Here is a 15339-nt window from a genome sequence, read left to right as displayed (position 1 = left end):
ACAACAACAACAAATAAAAATAAACAATAAAAAAGCACCATTTCAGTGAGAGGGGTTTGCCTGCTTAGTCGAGCAACGCAGATGTGAATTCATTTTTCGAGCCTTGATACAATTCACAACAGAGCCTTACATAATTTTAAATCGTCAGGCATTTTCTTGATGGCAAAGGTCTCACGGTGGATGTTGCATTGCGTCCATACATTTCTGGAGCAACCTCTCTAATTCGTGCAACTACACCGCTGTGTCGGCTTGTCATTGCTCTAGCACCATCTGTACAAACTCAGACGCATTTTATCCAGTCAATGCCATTCTCTTCAATAAATTCATTCAGAAGCTGAAATATGTGCTCTCCTGTAGTTCCTGTTGGTAGCGGCTTACTGAACAGAAAGTACTCATGGGACATACCCTCAAACTAGTATCCAACGTAAATGAGCAAACTGGCCAAATCAACTACAGACTCATCTAATTGCAGTGAAAAGCATCTGCTCATCTTAACGCGCTCTACCAGCGTACTTTTGATATCATCCGCCATTTCAATAATTCTATAAGTGACTGTGTCTTTAAGAGGGGGCAGCAGGTCGAGCTGTTTAGCAGCTTTTTCTCCACACATAATACGTGTCAGCTCTTTTGCCAACGGTAAACAAGGTTCTTCAAAAATAGTGAGGGGCTTACCTGCTTTAGCAATCCGCAAGCTTGCATTTTTCCCTGTTTCCGTTTCAGGAGTCTGTCTCAGAAGTTAAAAGAAGTTTTTATTTCATGTGCATGGGAGCGAAACACAGGGACACTCTGTGTATTTTCCTCAAAGTTGCCTAGAACAGTTCTTAAATATTTTTCTGTTAACTACTGTATCACGCTTTCCTGTGCTCACAAGATTACCAGCGTTCGTAGCACACATTTCTATGCTTTCCCATGCTTACAAGATTGGCGGTGTTCCAAAATCACACACATTCTCCTACCCCCCTATTTGCTTGAGATAGCTTTTTTAAATACAATTGGTCACTTACGTTCGTAGCACGCAATCCTATAGAATGGAATAGAATTACATTGTAGCTCTGTGTCCACTCAAGTATTAGCGCACGCTGTATCGTAGTACGTGGGCTGCGTATTGGACACATATTAAAATAGAAAATATGAAAACCCATCCCGATTTTCAGCACACACAACAAAGTTCCAGGGTCATATGGTATACCAGCTGGCGGCGCTCTGCGTACCACTTCTGGTACATGTACCACAGTTTGAGAACCACTGATCTAAACCATTTTTTTACAGCTTTTAAAGTCATGCAATGTTTGAGTTAGGCAGGAACACGTCATTGTATCTTTTTTTTTTTTTAGTTTTTAAAAATGAAAAAAATCATTTGCCCATCGTGTTGATAAGCTGTTCCCCAATTACTGACAATTGTAAAAAAATAATCCTTCCCCCCTCCCTCGTTTAATTTAAAGATTTCCACGAAGAAATCCTTAAACACAAAACCATCACATATAATAATTCATCCAGCTGGTTCCCTGTTAAATGACGCTGACGGACCAGGTTTAGTTCTATATAGTACCATATAGAGTAGTTTAAACCCTTTTTTTAAATTCCAAGTTAAATTGTTGGCTGATTACTGGCTGCTGACATTTGGATTATGACTAAATCTAGATTTTTCTAAATTCGGATGTAAACCTGAAAGAGATACATCATGTTCAAAATAAGATATAATAGTGGACTATTTTTATGCATTTGGCTATATGAGAAACAAACCGAAGTAATGCTCTTATCACGTTTTGAACTGCCTGGGTGCAGCTCGCTACATTACAGTGCTCATTACCACTACAAGGACAATAGAAGTTTTTTTAAAAAAAGAAACGAATGTCAAAATGTTTCCAAAATGTCCAATTGTGATACTTTAGCTGCTTAGTTACACAATTCCATATTAATATAACTATCAAGTGATGTTAAATCACTACAACATTTTTCTTTTTACAGTAACAGCAAGTGGTGTTCTTACTACGTATTCTTAGAAAAGGATAAAACATTATAACTTTTTATGGAGTACAGAATATAAGCATAATAATGTTAGAAGAAGCACGTTAAAACCAGAACCCACTGTAAGTTACCAAGTTAAAGACTTTTGATGCATAAAATATTAAGCATAATTAATTTATTTATGATGAAGGTGGAAGGTTATGTACTTTTGTCCAACTGAGAAATCTTGCCTTTATAAAATACACTGACTTTTTAATGTTTAACATGCTGTAATACACGGTTTAAAATACTTAAAAGTTTAAAGAGTAACCAACTTAAATTCTTAATTGGAAAAAGATTGTCCCTCAGCAGTGACCGGGATGTGAAACCGGGCGTTTTTCTGGCGACAGCTCCAATTCTGTACATGAGACATTAAGCTTTATTAGCTCCACCTGGCGGTTTTACAAGGTGCTTCCAGATACTATTATCCTAAAAAACATGCGGTATGATGCGGTACATTGCGCCACGTCCACCACGTTTTAAGGCAGCATACCTCGCGCACTTTGAATAGCTGGATCTGTATATATATAAACAGAGGTTTGAATGAAAAATGGTATTGGTGTAGAGTAATGGTATCAGAGAACAGAGAGCACCTTAATTAGCAGCTCTAACACGTACTTAGATGCACAGAAAAGAGATGAACAAGATGGCACCGATCTCACTTGCTACGCCAATGATCACTGGTGCGTTCTTGGACTCACTGCTTTTACCTGAAATGACAGGCATTATTTTCCTATCAAGAATGGAAACAAGTACTTCCTTACATGTATGGTAGCTCTGGGAGAGCATGGGTAAGAAAGGCACAGGATGATTAAAAATGTTCATTTGCAGAGTTTAAAATGAATCTTATTTATGCAAACTAACATTTAAAAGTAAAGCCCAGGGGCTTTATGTTATTCTTTACTTATCCTCCATTTTTTGTGATGGAACTGAAGTTTTCATACTTTTTCATTGCATCTCTTAGTACTACAGGTAAGTGGGGGAAAATATGAAAACAAAACAACAGAAGCATTTTTGCTGAGTAAAAAACAGACTTTGAAACCCAAGATAAAAGTTCACTTTCATCTTAGGTTTCATCAAAAGGGTTTAGTAAAAACGATCAAGAGCAGCCATCGACACCTTTGTACAGTATGTGTTTTTGTACAGAGGTTTGGAAGGGGGTGTAGTTTAAAACTTGCCCATTTCTGTTCTCCACTGCCTGAATATCTCTAATTATCTTGCCCTGTCTGGGGATCTTTTCTCTCCCCCCTCCATCCAGCTCATCTTCACCTTTGCAGCTGCTCCCTGGCTCATTCCTTGTGAAACAAGAGGGAGTTATTCACAGTAAAGCTGTCATTTTCTCAGCCTGGCTTCTTACATTAAACAAACTGTGTATTTCCTCTCCATGGTGCATTAACTAGGATTTGACTGAGCTACTGAAATTGATATTTGGAAGCTGTGATTTAACTTGAGTCTAAGGCTGCTGACTAACTTGAGTCTAACCCTCCCTACAGTTCACAAACTTTTCTTATTGGTCACTTCATAATGTTAAATTATAAACTATATAATATCACAGCAATTATTATTTTAAGTATTTTTTCCAGAAAAGACTAAATGCAATGTCATTTTCATTTATGAGCTGAGCTCCATTTTTTACACACTGCATTTCTAAAAAAAATTCTCAGATTTGGAAAGGTGCTTTATAAATAAGTTTTATTATTCTAAATGAATATGAATCATATTATGAATGAATTCAACAAAGTATTACTAAATTCAACAAAGTATTACTAAAGACCAACAGTCAAGTATTTCTAAAAAGCATTTAGAATATTTAGTAGAGACTCACTCATTATTAGCTATACAGTAATTGATCTTCTAAATCAGTGGTTCTCAAACTTTTTGGACCAAGTACCACCCCTGATCAAACCAAAGCATCCACGTACCACCTCCAAGTCATCTTCTCATAGGAACCCCAGATATTCTCAATGACCAACATGAGCGTGCGTGCACACACACTCACATACACATATAATAAATATTATAATCATAAACTTTATTTGATATAGCGCCTTTAAAGGTGGCTTCTCAAAGCACTTTACAGAAAAAAAAACAGGAACAACTGTCACGGACGTCCAAAGGGACTAACCGTGGGGAACAGGAGAGCGGAAAAAAACCCATATGCGTAGCGGCGAGACGGGAAAAAGGCCAGGGCTCATAGTGCAAAGAGTTCAGGAATGCCGTATAGAAACCTATGCCCTCAGGGAGTGGACGTGGGGCGCCCTGGTGCTAGGCAGGTCTCAGGACATCCGAACGTCAATGCTGAGCGAGGACAGAGTGCAAGACCCGGAAATATATAGCCCAAGGGAAAGAGAGCGACAGGAAGGACAGCAGACCGGAAACTAGGGACAGGACAGAGAAGGAGCGCCCTCTGGCTGCAGAGGGCATGACAACAACAACAAATAAAAATAAACAATAAAAAAGCACCATTTCAATGAGAGGGGTTTGCCTGCTTAGTCGAGCAACGCAGATGTGAATTCATTTTTCGAGCCTTGATACAATTCACAACAGAGCCTAACAGAATTTTAGATCGTCAGGCATTTTCTTGATGGCAAAGGTCTCACGGCGGATGTTGCATTGCGTCCATACATTTCTGGAGCAACCTCTCTAATTCGTGCAACTACACCACTGTGTCGGCTTGTCATTGCTCTAGCACCGTCTGTACAAACTCAGACGCATTTTATCCAGTCAATGCCATTCTCTTCGATAAATTCATTCAGAAGCTGAAATATGTGCTCTCCTGTAGTTCCTGTTGGTAGCGGCTTACCGAACAGAAAGTACTCATGGGACATACCCTCAAACTAGTATCCAACGTAAACGAGCAAACTGGCCAAATCAACTACAGACTCATCTAATTGCAGTGAAAAGCATCTGCTCATCTTAACGCGCTCTACCAGCGTACTTTTGATATCATCCGCCATTTCAATAATTCTATAAGTGACTGTGTCTTTCAGAGGGGGCAGCAGGTCGAGCTGTTTAGCAGCTTTTTCTCCACACATAATACGTGTCAGCTCTTTTGCCAACGGTAAACAAGGTTCTTCAAAAATAGTGAGGGGCTTACCTGCTTTAGCAATCCGCAAGCTTGCATTTTTCCCTGTTTCCGTTTCAGGAGTCTGTCTCAGAAGTTAAAAGAAGTTTTTATTTCATGCGCATGGGAGCGAAACACAGGGACGCTCTGTGTATTTTTCTCAAAAGTAGCCTAGAACAGTTCTTAAATATTTTTCTGTTAACTACTGTATCATGCTTTCCTGTGCTCACAAGATTACCAGCGTTCGTAGCACACATTTCTATGCTTTCCCATGCTTACAAGATTGGCGGTGTTCCAAAATCACACACATTCTCCTACCTCCCTATTTGCTGGAGATAGCTTTTTTAAATACAATTGGTCACTTACGTTCGTAGCACGCATTCCTATAGAATGGAGTAGAATTACATTGTAGCTCTGTGTCCACTCAAGTATTAGCGCACGCTGTATCGTAGTACGTGGGCTGCGTATTGGACACGTATTAAAATAGAAAATATGAAAACCCGTCCCGATTTTCAGCACACACAACAAAGTTCCAGGGTCATATGGTATACCAGCTGGCGGCGCTCTGCGTACCACAGTTTGAGAACCACTGATCGAAACCATTTTTTTTACAGCTTTGAAAGTCATGCAATGTTTGAGTTAGGCAGGAACACATCATTGTATCTTTTTTTTTTTCGTTTTTAAAAATGAAAAAAATCATTTGCCCATCGTGTTGATAAGCTGTTCCCCAATTACTGACAATTGTAAAAAAATAATCCTTCCCCCCTCCCTCGTTTAATTTAAAGATTTCCACGAAGAAATCCTTAAACACAAAACCATCACATATAATAATTCATCCAGCTGGTTCCCTGTTAAATGACGCTGACGGACCAGGTTCAGTTCTATATAGTACCATATAGAGTAGTTTAAACCCTTTTTTTAAATTCCAAGTTAAATTGTTGGCTGATTACTGGCTGCTGACATTTGGATTATGACAAAATCTAGATTTTTCTAAATTCGGATGTAAAACCTGAAAGAGATACATCATGTTCAAAATAAGCTATAATAGTGGACTATTTTTATGCATTCGGCTATATGAGAAACAAACCGAAGTAATGCTCTTATCACGTTTTGAACTGCCTGGGTGCAGCTCGCTACATTACAGTGCTCATTACCACTACAAGGACAATATAAGTTTTTTAAAAAAGAAACGAATGTCAAAATGTTTTCAAAATGTCCAATTTTGATACTTTAGCTGCTTAGTTACACAATTCCATATTAATATAACTATCAAGTGATGTTAAATCACTACAACATTTTTCTTTTTACAGTAACAGCAAGTGGTGTTCTTACTACGTATTCTTAGAAAAGGATAAAACATTATAACTTTTTATGAAATACAGAATATAAGCATAATAATGTTAGAAAAAGCACGTTAAAACCAGAACCCACTGTAAGTTACCAAGTTAAAGACCTTTGATGCATAAAATATTAAGCATAATTAATTTATTTATGATGAAGGTGGAAGGTTGTGTACTTTTGTCCAACTGAGCAATCTTGCTTTTATAAAATACACTGACTTTTTAATGTTTAACATGCTGTAATACACGGTTTAAAATACTTAAAAGTTTAAAGAGTAACCAACTTAAATTCTTAATTGGAAAAAGATTGTCCCTCAGCAGTGACCGGGATGTGAAACCGGGCGTTTTTCTGGCGACAGCTCCAATTCTGTACATGAGACATTAAGCTTTATTAGCTCCACCTGGCGGTTTTACAAGGTGCTTCCAGATACTATTATCCTAAAAAAACATGCGGTATGATGCGGTACATTGCGCCACGTCCACCACGATTTAAGGCAGCATACCTCGCGCACTTTGAATAGCTGGATCTGTATATATATAAATAGAGGTTTGAATGAAAAATGGTATTGGTGTAGAGTAATGGTATCAGAGAACAGAGAGCACCTTAATTAGCAGCTCTAACACGTGCTTAGATGTACAGAAAAGAGATGAACAAGATGGCGCCGATCTCACTTGCTACGCCAGTGATCACTGGTGCGTTCTGGGACTCACTGCTTTTACCTGAAATGACAGGCATTATTTTCCTATCAAGAATGGATACATGTATGGTAGCTCTGGGAGAGCATGGGTAAGAAAGGCACAGGATGATTAAAAATGTTCATTTGCAGAGTTTAAAATGAATCTTATTTATGCAAACTAACATTTAAAAGTAAAGCCCTGGGGCTTTATTTTATTATTTTCTTATCCTCCATTTTTTGTGATGGAACTGAAGTTTTCATACTTTTTCATTGCATCTCTTAGAAATACAGGTAAGTGGGGGAAAATATGAAAACAAAACAACAGAAGCATTTTTGCTGAGTAAAAAACAGACTTTGAAACCCAAGATAAAAGTTCACTTTCATCTTGGGTTTCATCATTTATTCATGGTAAGTGATTTTGATGTTTTTTGTAACCTTTCACATTTAAATAGATCATACCGTAAGCTGATGTTTACAGTTGCAATCTGCTGTTGCACTGCAATTTCCCTCACAGGATCAATAAAGTATCTATCTGATCAGACTCAAAGTGAATTATCTTATTTTTGCCATACTTACAGACATCTTTTAAAGCCAACGAATGAGACTCTTTGCTGACTTTGTTGCTCGCCTTGCACACAATACTGCTGTTCTCTACAGTGACAACGATCTCCAGGTTATCCGACTCTATGTAGTCTCTTCTAACGTCAGTGCATAGCGTCTGCTGGCAGTTGTAGGACACAGAATTGTCTTGACAGACAGTGCATGTAGCAGAGATGTTGCAGAGCTCTTCACTGGCTGAAGCTGACTTCACCTTTACTTCTGGTTTAATCACAGAATCTACAATGCAACAAGTGGTTGATTAATAAGATACTATGAGTACATTGGTTTGCTTTGAATGCTTTCATTGCTGGGTGACCTGACCACTTGCTGATCAATGCCATGACCCCAGTACCAGCACAGGTAGAATAAGGACTGTGAACGCTGTTTTACATCACACCCACTTGAGTCTGATAGTCTCACTCTCTGCAAGACTCAGACTCCTACTGTATTAGTATCCATTTAAAAGAACAGCTGCTTGCAATGGTGTCTCACTAACACAAGCTCATGGCCCCCTGCAAAGTCATATGATTCCCTTTTGGGATTGGGATGTAAAATCCAGATCCTATTACAGAATCCCATCTTGTGAGAAATGTTAACCCAAGTTAGTGGAAGAGTTGTAGTCAATCCTGAAGTGATACCCCATGCTGAAATGTAGTCAGAGCTGTGTCACTAAAAGCAACAGACACGATGAAGGAAGAATTTCTGGTTGCATGTCATATTTGTCTCAATGGTCTATTTTGATTCTAGACTTCATATTGATTGATTGACATATGATTGATTGATATGATACTATGAGTACATTGGTTTGCTTTGAGTGTTTTCACTGTGTGGTGACCACCTGCTGATCAATACTATAACCCCATTACCAACCCAGGTGAAACAAGGAGTTCAAACGCTGTCTTCCATGACTTCTGCTTGAGTCACATGCAGTCTCACACATTGCAAGACTCAGGTTCCTATTGTATTAGTATCCATTTAACAGGACAGCTGCTTGCAGGGGTGACTCACACTTATACAGGCTCGCAGAGATTTGTAAAGTCATATGATTCCCTATTGGGATTAGAATGTACTACGAAATACAGAACCTATGGGGATAATGTGACTATATGACGTTAAAAAAAAGGTTAACCCAAGTTAGTGGAAGACAGAGTTGTGGTCCACTGTCACGTGACACCCCGCGCTGAAATGTCAGAGCTGTGTCACTGAAAGCAACAGACACAGTGAAGGAATTAAGGAATTTCTGATTCCATGTATTATTTGACTCACAAAAAATGGCCTATTTTCATTCTAGACTTCATATTGTCCACTTGTAAGCACATGCAAAAACATATGCACACTGAAACCACATAACTGTAGCCCTGCTAAGGTTAAAACATGTACCTTGTGGGATTCATCTGTAAATCACAATTTTCTTCTCTCTTCCATCTTTGCCCTGTGTTATCGCTGTGTAAAGTCAATTATTTGACACCTCCAGTTTAAGAATTTTAGAGAGAAGTTTGTCTCAGAAAACAACACTTTATTCTCATATTGCGGAAAAAATGTTCAGATATTTATTCGTTAATGTATACTCTAGTATAGTTTGGGTAATGTTAAACTTCCAGCAAAATCTTCTCATTCCTGCTGCCTTCACCCCTTCCACAGCCAGGAAGTAAGACTTTCCTTTTAAACCATAGCGGTCGATTATAGATTCAGTACCTGGAAATGGAAAGAGACACCATGAATAATTTCAGCCTTTAACTTCTATAGATAGTATAGGGACTGTATATACAGAGAGGACAAAGCGTACATCAACATTACAGATTGAACACAGTAATACAAAGTTTAGAAAATTCATAACTGAATTTTCAGCAGTGTTTTTGAATAAATAAAGCATTTGAACACGTGACACAATATATGGGTAACTGTTTCTCATGTTGGAAAAGATATACACATACTAAAGATCATTAATTAGGCATAGTTTAAGAAATTTAGAACTTTAAGCATAGGAGAGGCACTGATATTGCTATTATCAATAACTAGACCACATAAAATAGCCCCTAAAAGACCAGGGTATTCTAGTATATTTAGGAAAATTTAGTCTACAATGTGAATACTGTAATGATGAAAAAACTATGAATTTCTGTATTGTTATATCATGAATCATGAAAGATCATTCTTTTTAAACTAATAGATGTCACCAAGTCTTTTAATGAGAAAGAAAAAGAGATGTTTTAAATAATGTTTTACAAATGGTTTTCAGAGTGCACTGGGAGATATCTGGCTGTAGATATGCACTATGTTGCAGAGTTTGTTTTCAAATAACGTATCTGTTTCCAAAAAATATAACTCTTATAACTTTAATACATCGTCTTTTTCTATTCTGTTTTAAACATTACTTTAAAAAGCTAAAAATATTTGCTTTTCTCTCTCAAATATTTAAACCCCAGACCATAATTTAAAAATGAAATAGACTTTTAAAAGGAAGATGTGACCTCAACACTTCTCGTAGCTTTGAAATTCACTTAATGGGTTACAGTAGTTGTTTTAATATTACTTTCATGACATTTACAAGTGTCTGTTAACAGAGTGACCAATGTCTTTAGGTGAAGTTAAGGGCTAAACCGTATTCCAGGTAGTATTTACTGTAGGTGACATATATAGCCAGCAGCCCTACAACTCATTACTGGCAACATAATGAAACTAATCAAGTGTGAGCTTGGCCAGTATCTGGATAGGAGACTCCACGGAAAGCTAAGGTTACTACAGAAAGAAGTGATAGTGGGGCCAGTAGGGGGTGCTCACCCTGCAGTCTGTGTTGGACCTACTGTAATTCTCCAGTATACTGATGGAAACACTATCCGTAAAAAGGCACAGTGTTTGGATGAGACTTAAAACTGAGGTCCCCACTCTCTGTGGTCATCAAAAATTTGAGGATGCTTCTCGAAAAGAGTAGGGGTGTCACCCGAGTGTCCTGCTCAAATTTCCCATTGGACTCCTAATAATCTCCATCTATGAACTGTCTTCATCACTCTGTTCTCTGTTCTGTACTCCCCACTGATAGCTGGTGTGTGGTGAGCGTAGTGTGTGCACTATGGTTGCTATCACATCATCGAAGTTGGGGCTGCACATTGGTAGTGGTGGAAGGGAGTACCCACTACCTGTAAAGAACTTTGAGAAGCGCTATATAAGAGTAAGAAATTATTATCATAGATGTCTATACTAATGATTAAGCAGTAGCGTGAGATGCTTGTAAACTTGGTGTATTTTTTGTAATTGTAACTTTGCACATTTTATGTACTGTAAATGTCTGTATTTTTTCCATTTACAGAAGTTAGGGAGGAGGTCAAATTCTAATGTTGCACTTCTGCTCCCCTGTATATAAATACTCCTTGGCTGCACTTCTGTTTTAGCCACCATTCACATCACTCCAACTTCACCCTTTCAGCTTTCTCCCTAGTTAATTCCTCATACTGTAAGTGATGGGGTGGAGGGTGTGTGTGACAGCACTAATTTCCAACCAGCACTATTTCCTCAACCAAATAAGTTAACACCAGAGTATTAAGTATGTTTCCTCTTTATATTCGTCAGCTTATATCATCACTTAATTTGTATAAATTAAGGTTATTTTTAAAGTTGTGAACATGTCTTAGAAAAGACATGTGTGTGAAAAAAACACAAAGAAATAAAAAGACATTTATGAATGTTTGTTTTTTTTTTCATTTTAATTACCTGAACTATTATTATTTTCTGGTTCATTTTTATTCAAACATGCTGCATTCTTTCTGCTTGCACAAATACAGCAATTTCAATACAAAAGCTGAAACATTAGAAATGTCATTTTATTTGTAAAGGGATAAAAAGATGTACTGTTCCCTCCAATGTGCCATTAACACATTGCCAAAGAAAATGTAAGGTATCACATAACACAAAGTAGTGTAAATATTGCTCCTAGATGTCTAGGATGTCTAGGATTGTTGTGTTCTGAGACACATAATTCTGTATGTTAAAAGTTGCTGTATGATGTTTACCTGCCCTGATACAGGCAACGAAGCTGTACTTGACTCCTAATTTTGATTTCCAAAGTGGATATAGTTTTGACTCCTGTAGCAATGTGATTGGATCATACCATAATTAATATTCATATATACCCATAATTCAACATAAAACAAATCTGTAATCAAATCTACATATTCCAGAAAGAGCAGAAAGCAAGCTGCAGGTCGAGCAACCATAACTCTCTGGGGAGCATGTGACAGAAGTCCATGAGATTTATACTACCGTACACATTTTGTATATTCATATATTACAAAACTGTAATTGAGTGACTAGATAAAGCATTACTGAATGCACTTTTCATGCCTGAAAAAGATAATTTGGTCATTTGTTTCTTTCTCTAGAAAAAGAAATTGCAACATGAGCGAAGTTGCTCAATTGAAGACATCTAGGCAACAAACTTTCTCACAATAAGGCAGACACTTTCACATTATTTTTAGTCTTTTAGACTTTTCAGTGTGGTTTTCAGTTTAGTGTTAACATTCTCAGAGGTGTTACTTTTGTTTTTCCCTTTAATGTTAAGGGGACAGTAAAACTTTGTTTTTCAACAAAGATTGAGTATGTTCTTCTAGATATCCTATGGTTTGACGATGTGAGCAGTCATGTAAGGCACCTTTTCCACCCCAAATTGAAGGGCAAATCTCTGTATTAAACCAATTTAATAGAATAAACACTCCTCTGCCATCTAAACTCCCTACAGTTCAGGAATCCACTCACCAGTCCCTCCCCGACCGGCTGCAGTTTAGACACTGGTAGACTGCGGCTACCTTGAGGGATGTCCACTGAAGCACAGGTACTATCAGCTGATCCCTTTCCTGCCTGGGGGATTTCCTTTTAATTCCTTTTAATTAGTAATCAAGGCTGCTGTGTCCAGTTTACTCCAGTGAAGTAAGAGGCTTTTTCTGAGCCTCAGCTTGTTCTGTCACAAGGTCCATTTACTTACATATAGAAAACATATTCTGCCCCTATAAAGTACAGCAAAAGCCAAATGGAATTAGACAAAAGGGAAATAAGAACATAAGGAAAGTGACTCAGACAGTCAGGAGGACAATCATTTGAGTAATTTATAAAGCACCTATTTTTTTATCTTAGGATTTAGATATAATAATAATTGCTTACACTTACAGTGCCTTGCGAAAGTATTCGGCCCCCTTGAACTTTTCAACCTTTTGCCACATTTCAGGCTTCAAACATAAAGATATAATTTTTTTATTTTATGTGAAGAATCACCAACAAGTGGGACACAATTGTGAAGTGGAACGAAATCTATTGGATTTTTGAAACTTTTTAACTAATAAAAAAATGAAAAGTGGGGCGTGCAAAATTATTCGGCCCCCTTGCGTTAATACTTTGTAGAGCCACCTTTTGCTGCGATTACAGCTGCAGGTCGCTTGGGGTATGTCTCTATCAGTTTTGCACATCGAGAGACTGAAATTCGCTTTACAGGTAATGGGGATCCCCTCCACCCCCACCAGTGTGCAGCCCCACCTGGATGATGCGACAGCAGCCATAGTGCACCAGAACACTCACAACACATCAGCTATCAGTGGGGAGGAGAGCAGAGTGATGTAGCCAATTCATAGATGGGGATTATTAGGAGGCCATGATTGGTAAGGGCAAATGGGAAATTTGGCCAGGACGCCGGGGTTACACCCCTACTCTTTTCAAGAAACGCCCTGGGATTTTTAATGACCACAGAGAGTCAGGACCTCGGTTGTACGTCACATCTGAAGGACGGCACCTGTTTACAGTATAGTGTCCCTGTCACTACACTGGGGCATTAGGACCCACATGAACCACAGGGTGAGCGCCCCCTGCTGGCCCCACTAACAGCTCTTCCAGCAGCAACATGAGCTTTCCCAGGAGTCTCCCATCCAGGTACTGACCAGGCTCACACCTGCTTAGTTTCAGTGGGTTGCCAGTTGTGAGTTGCAGGGTGATAGAGCTGCTGACATAGGTATACTAGAATAGTATACTAAACTAGAATGTAATATGTGGGTAATGAAATCCTACTGTTATAAAGAAAATGTACAAAAGAATGGAAAACTGATTGAAATTAAATCTATAAGACCTTGACAAATGTTTTGCGTTTACTTGGCATCGAAGAATTAGAGATACAAAAGTTTGAATAATGACAATGACTGTTAAATACAGAGTCAAAAAGGCCCCTTTACCTGCTACCGGCCAGAGAAAGAGCAGACAGGTGAAAAGGAACGACTCCATTTTTTCTTTTCACCTTCAGACGGCTTTGAGTCCAGCTGAGCGAGGTGTCTGTTCCTGTAAAAGTGTCCAGCATCCAAACTGCACTTTCAATATAAGTTTGAAAAAAAAGGCCAAATAATGAACCAGGCCAAAAAATTCTTTTTTTTTGATCTGCCAAAACCACACACTGCTGTATGTGGAAAAAAAATGTTTAGTTGAGATTTGTTAAAAAAAAACTGGAATAGGAAAAAGGATTACTTCACTTTTTAAAAGAAATCTATTCTGAAGCCTGTTTCAGAGCTGAAAAAAAAATCTAATTGTGTCTCAATGCACTGGCTTGGTAACCCAGCACACTGCTTATCAGAAGTCTGTATCGCTTCAGTCTAGCGCACTTGTCTTTTCTTTCCAGTAATGAATTCAAAAAATCTGCATTTACACCAACTGATATTAAAACCAAGAAAAATGCCCCTCCAAATTGATAAAGGATAGTGCACATTTATTGACATTTTTAGTAAATAGACTCTATTACAGTCAAACTTTATTCAAGCATACAGTAAATTCCTCTGACAAAATCAAACCTTAACAATGTGCATCAGGCAAACATTTGCTCAGTGCAGCTCATTCACAATTAGTTGAAAAGCCTCACCCTGATACAGGTTAAACTGTTCCACTTGTGCTGAGTTACAGAAATAAATGATTGCCAACTTGTATACCATCCTTGTTATGCTACGCCCCCAGAGGAATCACCATTCCACCTCACATTCCAGCACAGTTCCAGTTAGCCCTTTTCCCCAGCCTATTTAATGCTGCCTCACACTTTTCCGTGTGCTTAGTATATGGGATTTCCTGGCTAGAGCTGCTCCCAGTCTCAATGATATTTACTACTGGGTTTTTGGCTTCCTGACCCTGGTTTGTTCTCCGACTACATCTCCTGGTTTCGGTTTTGGTACTTTTGCTCTAGTTCTTCTTTTGACTCTCGGCTCCCTCACGGTTTACAGCTCTGCCTCTGGTTTTTGTACTTTTGCACCGGCTAGTTTACCTACGGCTTTCGGACCTCGGATTGTTCTATCGACTACGCCTTTTGGAGTTTGCCCGGGTTTTCTGCATAGGGTCCTCACTACTAATTCCTAACAGTCCTAGGATTTGGAAAGGAGTTTTATTATTTTTATAACGTGACTTTATATTTTTTACTTTATTTTTATAGACTGGCTATAGCAGATAGCTTAAGTACCACTGAAGACTGACAGAGGGCTTCATTGAACAATCCAGCATTATTGAAGCCACTGGATATTTAGTAGTAGTCAATATTACCTTAACTTCTGTGTACTGTATATCTTCCTGCTCTACGTCTGCTTTAAACGTTGAACATCAGAATCACAGATGGGATCTGTTCATAATGGACAGAGGGCAACATGAA

The sequence above is a fragment of the Lepisosteus oculatus genome, chromosome 4 (genome assembly GCF_040954835.1).
Source record: "Lepisosteus oculatus isolate fLepOcu1 chromosome 4, fLepOcu1.hap2, whole genome shotgun sequence".
In the NCBI taxonomy this organism is placed as follows: Eukaryota; Metazoa; Chordata; class Actinopteri; order Semionotiformes; family Lepisosteidae; genus Lepisosteus; species Lepisosteus oculatus.
The sequence above is the reverse complement of the archived record's forward strand: the minus strand, read 5'-3'. Positions refer to the sequence as shown.